We start from the raw sequence: 7,131 nt of genomic DNA, 5'->3' as shown, positions 1-7,131 counted from the left end.
TGTATGAACTGCACCAAACAGCTTGGATGTGAAAGCACCCCTTATTAAATCTATGACTAAGAGATGGAATCATATTACACATGCTTTTTAAAAAAAAAATATATATATTTTTAGGGGCTTTTATTGCATTCAATTGACAGTGACAACTAAAGAGCGACAGGAAAGGGGGAGAGAGAGGAGACGACACGCAGCAAAGGGCCACAGGTCAGAGTCAAACCCATGGCCACTGCAGTAAGGACTCAGCCTTGGTACATAGGTCTACCAGGTGAGCTATCCACATGCCAAGATTACACCAGCTTTGGCTTCTTTATACTGCCTTTTTGTTTTAGAATTTAATTGTTGTTAATAAGTGTTTTATATGTTATTGCTCATTTATGAAACGTTGCATGGCTATTCAAGTCCTTACACACTTTTACAGAATGGGGACCAGAGTGGACCGACCCTTTCCCGTTAAGGCCCCCAGGCTGCCTGAGAAGATCCACTTAGCTAGCTTCTTAACTAGTTTGTATCCTCCATAAATAGCTTCTCAAATTACACTTCAATTGTACAAATTACATTTTAGTTAATTTGACTTCCTCTTTCTTTAACCAGTTTTTCTTTTCTTTTTTTATTGCAATATTGTGGTTGTCTGCTTTGGTTTTTATGTTGTTTTGCATGTTGTATCTGTTATAGAAACACATGATTATTATCATTATTATTATTTTTATTATTATTATTACATTACACAGCCAGCATCTAGTGGCCATTAGGAGAACAGCATTTCCAAGTTTCAACAGTCAGCCTTGGTGATTGCCATTTGGATAATACAGTGAAACGGTGCCTTTATAGTGAGTATTAGAGAGGTTAGTTAAGTCCAAGTTAACAAATTCATATGCATAAGCTCAGTGTTCATTATTAATGTAGAGGGGGGAGGTAACTGGAGTCAGTCTTATAGTTAAAACCAATGTAAAATTTAAACCTTACACAGAAAACCTGCAACACTCATCAAATATGGATGACGACACCTACCCACGAGCACCTGCACCTCACGGGTTCACAGCTGAACAGATGTGGCGTGATGAGATCAGGTTACTGGGTGTTCGGAGATGCTTCCTTACTGCCCGATCCCCTTTATTTTCCTCTCAGACACCCCCTCCCTCCTCCGTCCTCCCCCCGCCCCTCCTTGGCCTGTCCTCTGAGCTACATGTGGCATGGCTGCCTACTGCTTCCTGTGACAAGCCAAGCTGTCCGCTGACCACTTCATTTTTGATGTTGGCAGGCGAAACTCGAGTCGTGGCTGCCAGTGTGTGCGTGCGTGCACCAACGTGTATGCACACACACACATGCACACACACTGGGTTCAAGGGAACATCATCCAAGAAGAAGAAGAGTTTCCAAATGACCAAACACAGGCTGCTTGATGAGTGTTTGCTTCGCCTCGTCTTTGTTTTCTCTCCATCTCAGAAGTCCATCATTGTATCTCTGTTTATCTTTCATTCTCCTTCTTTCTTCTTCTTCTTTGTATTGATATTTATATTTCTGTCTGTCTTGGCTGCTGTTTTCTCTTTGTTTAAGAAGCATTTCTATGTATTTTTTCTCCTGCTATTTTCCATCTTTAGTATTGTTTTACTTTCTTTTACTGTCTTTAAATTTTTTTTTCTTTGCATTGTCTTTCTGCTCTTAGGGCCAGTCTTTCTCTTTCTTTATAATGTTTGTCTGTGCAGCATTTGCCTTCTTGCTTTATCTCTCATATATTCTTTATTGTCCTCCCTCCAATTTTTGGCTCTGTGTCTCTTATTGTTTCATTCTTGTTTTATTTTTGTTGTTTTATGTTTTGTTGTCTATCTTTCTTTTTTTGGCTGGTCTTGCTTCAGTTCTTCTAATCTTTATTCTTTCCCTTCTTTTAATCACTGAGTACAGTATGTTAATGCTGGCCATTCATATCCAGTGAGTAATAACCCTTGATCACTGTTGTTGTTTTTATTCTCTGTCTCTGTAGCATCTCTTCCTTTTTTTCTTACTTTATATAGTCAGTCTCTATAGTCTTTGTCCTCTTCTGATACTCTTATTGTCTTTTTTCCTTTTTCTATTTTTTGGCATTGTCTCTCTATTTAAATTTTTCTAATTTGTTTCTTTCTCATTTCTGATTTTGTCATGTATTTGTCTTTTTCTACTTTCGTTTCTGTCTTACGTGTCTTTCTTTTGTGTTCTTTCCTGTCCCTTGTTTTCCAGTGACTTCAGATATGATCATCCATATCCAGACTGAGGGAAATAATACTGCAATTACTTTTGTTGTGTTACAGTTACAAACTTGGAGGATTTCTGCCTTTTAAGCTTAGCTGAAGGTTTACTTACTAAGAGTTGAGATGAAATGAAAAATATATCAATGAATGATTATTATCACACTTAATTTTAACAGCAATGTTTACAGTTCCTGGTGACAGAAAATGTACAGTTTCCACATAACTGCACAGTGTTACTATATACTATATGCTATATACTTCTAATATAGACCCACTGAATTATCTGAAAAATGCATTGTCAATAAGCTGAAAACAAAGCTGTTTTTCCAGGCTAAGGAAAAGTTGTTACTTTGGACATACATGGTTTTCAGAGGACAGATGAAATTCAGTAAAAACTGAAACTTAGTTTTGCATTATAAAACTGAATATTTGACATCTTCCTCTTCTCTTTGTCTTGCTTAGTTATTTCTCTACCCACCCTCTTATTTTGCTCCTCTCTGTCCTCTCTGTCTAATGCAGAAGACATCATGTACAACTCAGTGCCACTAGACACCAACATGTCTTTCTCTATTCTCTGTATCAGTGTAATAGACTGATAAGGGCCTAAAGACATGACAAGGCCCCTGTTTAAGATCAGATACACATTAGATGTTGAGGTCAGGATAAGAGGCTTTGATATCTGTTACCATGCTGGGTTCATAATCTTCTGAGGCAAGAGGATAGCTGTGTGTGTGTGTGTGTGTATGTGTGTGTGTGGTCACAGCTATAGTGTGAGAGTATATGAGGCAGGAGGGCCTTACCCAGCCCATTAGATGTGCGCACTGGCCTGTGAGATGTTGTATCACTTTAATTAGCGGGGGGCTGTGGGCCACGGCAGCGTGAGGAGATGGGGAGAAGGTTGATTGTGTTTTAGTCATTGCCTAAAGCCACGGACCCCCCTTTACTCTCCTCACCCCGACCCCTAAACCACCACCCCTCCCCACCCTCATGTAAAAAGTTTTGTCAAGCCTGGCTTCCTCGCTGGGCCTTTTGTCAAAGTGGCTGAAGACTATTGATGGCCACACATCTTGTACTTTTTCAGTTTCTTTGTTTGTTTTGTGAGTGGGAAATGTGTATGTTCTATTCAAATATTTCAATTTACAGTACCATAAAAATATCTCTTTTTCCTTTTAACCTCACAACATCTTTAATTGCAGCCCCATTTCCATATTAGCCAATCTGTGAGACCATTCATTTAGCCAATCTGCCTCTGGCCTCATCTGAATTTGAGAAAACCGGGCAAAACTTAAAAGCTGTCACACCGTCTGAATAAATTGCAAAATAATGAACATTTTAGATAACTACGGCGAATCAGAGCACGCTGAATGCACCCTGGCACCGAGCCAGCCCCCGCAGACGGTCAGAGATGGAGCCATAGAGAGCAGGAATGGGGATTCTGGGTAATTGGACTCATTGTCCCATTGTAGAAGCTAATGAAGTGATGCAGTTGAAAGGATGATTCTTTGGGATTGTCTTAAAAGTAATTCAGCAGCTTGTAGCATTAGACAGTTTATATGAATAACAATAATTAGGTGATGTTTAAGATAATAACAACAAAATGATGCATCCATCTGTTTAAAAAATGAAATCAAGCAGAAAATGAAAACAAATTCTTATAATTTTGATGGATAATATTTAAAGTTCTTATTTGAAGCACCCAGAATTCACCCTGGTACCATGCTTATTTATGTTGCAGAAATAATTAAATTGCATGTAAAGATTTTCAGTTTTTCTCATTTTTTTCCTACATTCTATGAATTAAAATTGAATGATAAAAATGTATGCTGAGGAAATAATCAAAACATGTAATACAAGGAATTCCTAACAATATATATAATATATGAAATATAGTAAACTACTTCCCCTAAAAGCGGCTTTCATTATCAAGTGAACGAGTCCTCACAATGGCAGTAACACGATGTAATACATGTAACAATAATTCCCTGTCAGAGGTCTTTTTTAAAAAACACAAGTACCACAAGAAAATAGTGAAGATTGATGTCAGAGGTGAAAATCATTGGACAATAGTCTCCTAATGGCCAGTGTCACATCCCATGTTTCTCTCTGTTAAGGCTGGGGTGAAGGGATGTGGGATTGGATGGGAAATGGGGGATAGTGATGATGGGCGGTGCTGCAGGTTTTTTATTGCTATCATAAAAGTTTACACGACCGCCATCTCTTACAATCCATATTGACAGGAGTTTTCAGAGAAAAGCTTCCTAAAGCTTAGGAACAGAAAAAAAGGTTCATATCATCTCCCAGCCTTAGGTGCAACATACCCTTGTAATAGGCCAAGGAAAATATAGACTTATGGAAAATGAAATGGGGCATGAATGACCATAAGCGTGAAGACAATTACACCCTTCGGAAATCGTATATTTGTGAAGATAATTTCTAGAGGAGTCTGCGTGCTCAGACCCAGTCGGGTTACAGTATCTTCTCTATGCTTGAACTCTCCTTGAACTTGGGATAACCGTCGTTGGAGTGGGACGTGGCTATCTGCCCCTGCATCTGGTTATTTTAGCTCCAATTTGCAGCCTAATGCCACAATTACCCTGATCTATGGCTCGAGTCACCCCTTTAATGGCGCACTGTCAAAATCAGCACATTTGCAGAAGCAAGGGCCTGAGAGGAAGATCTGACTTTGCTTCATTGATGGCTTGATTCATTTGGGAACTACTTTTTTGTTCCATGAATGGCTAGATGAACTAGAAGTTAAGGGCAAACCAAATAACTTGACTGATAAAACTGAATAAAGACTGAAATAAAAATTCTACAGTGCCCTTTACAAATGTCATAATGTTTGTAATAATAGCCCAATGTATTAGACTGATTGCAGTTAATAAAACTATAAAACAATGTGGAGAATGAGATAAAAACCTGAATCACTTCACTTTTCCCCCTGCATTTTCCCCATTACTGTCTGAAATTAAACAGAGTTTTGTACTCATTCTTTTAGGTATTTCTCCGATTTTATTTTTATATGGGGAAGGGATGTTTGTCTATACTTGTTAACATGCATTGCTCTCTACTGGTTACTTGGAAGAATATTAGGTTACAAGAACTTAATAAGGTTCAACTACATCTTCACAACGTGGGCCTGCAAAGCTGTAAAGCTCACTACACACGAGAAAACAAAATGGTTGCCATGTTAACATTCTTACTGTGAGAATGCCTTAAAATGTGGTCAGAAGGATGGTTGGATGGACAGACAGAGAAACCTCATGATCATGATCATCATAGAGCTAGATCAATAAAAAATAATAAGTCATCTTGTCAGTTTTGCAAACCATACAGACCTAAAAGTTTATCTTTGTTTAAAATGCTTTTTGCTGCCAGGAGAACAGTTTACCTTTGGTGGTAAAACTGTAAAGGACGACCGATGAAACAAGGTTTTTGAACAAGCCCGCAAATCTGCCTTTTTACCTCGTTTACAATTTTGAAGTAAGTCTCTGTGCATTATGTCCCACCCCAAAATGCCCTTTTAACAGGAAATGCATCAAATTAAGACAAATGTTCTCCAAATTCTAACTGTTTAAACATCCAGGGGATTCGTAGTTTTAATCTAGAAGTTAGAATAGAAATGTACGGAGACATAATTGTTTGGTCACTGTATCTCTAAACCGACTAACACGCTGACATGTAATGGTATTACCCTATTATACTATTGAGCAGTAACTTATTTCTCCTTCATTTATTATTGTAGTAATGTAACAGTGAGCAGTGTTTTTTGTGATTTGGAGTTGTATTGACATCTAAAGGTGAAATTGGGCAACATTTTGCTGAAATCCTTTTGTATACAGTTTGTCTACATGTTGCAATGTTGCATATAAACATTGTTTCAACCACATTGAAATAGTTACAGAAAGGTGACTGCTACACTTATTATATAAAAAAGCTAGGTAACAATCCCTGGATCTTCCAAGTGGATGTAGCTTGTTTAATCAGGTGCATGTATGTTTACAACTGTAACTCACCAAAATAGTGTTCACCATGTTAATGCCCCTAAAGCTTAATAGACTCTGCAATCATGATCTGAATAAGTCTCTTTGGATAAGAGTGTAATGATGAGGGCCGAAAACGTTACATTACAAAGTAAGATAAGATGCAGCTCTAATAACATGATACGGAGGGGAGATACTGCAGTGTGTGGAGAGAGAGTGACTCCACTTTGGCTGCCCAGAATCCTCTCACAGCGATGAAAAGCAGCCCCCTGAAGTCCACTCCATCACGGCATGGCTCTCTGCCCTCGCTGTGGCGTGACTGGGACAAGGATGAGTGGCGGTAAAGGACAAACTCATGGACACCAGTTGGGCTCCCAGAACCAGCACACATTATTACCCCCAACAGAAGCCGAGTGAGGGCGGGAGCCAGGAGCCCGTCCCCGGCACAGCTTCGGTGGGAGATGCAAAAACAGATGGCCACCCCCAGCAAGACATTAGCAGCAGAGATTTGAAAACATCTTGAAGCCCCTCTCGCCACACAGAGACTGTGGTCAGGAGGCTAATGTGAGAATAGTAAAACATCGGCGTAAATGGTAAAACGAGCTGTGATAAGAACAACAGCTGTCCGAAATTACAAGAAACTGCATGCTACAGTGTATTTATTTGGGTCTACGGTGTAACATTCAAAAAGCCATTGTCTGCCTGTGCATGACCAAACTGCTGAGGCTTTACTTCATTAAAGGGATAGGTCGGGTATTTGTTATAGTTGGGTTGCATGAGGTGAAGAGCTGATCTGCGGTGTAATACAGTCTGTGGTGCAGTTGGGCTTAGGCGTATCAATACGTAGGCTGCCCCCCCCCCAGACAAATGTCTGCTCTATCCATTTGATGTGGTTGAAAACACCACAAAAAGTTAGTAAGTGGACC

The sequence above is a fragment of the Morone saxatilis genome, unplaced genomic scaffold (assembly GCF_004916995.1).
Source record: "Morone saxatilis isolate NCDOM2014 unplaced genomic scaffold, NCSU_SB_2.0 Contig16, whole genome shotgun sequence".
NCBI lineage: Eukaryota > Metazoa > Chordata > Actinopteri > Moronidae > Morone > Morone saxatilis.
Note: the sequence above shows the minus strand (reverse complement) of the source record.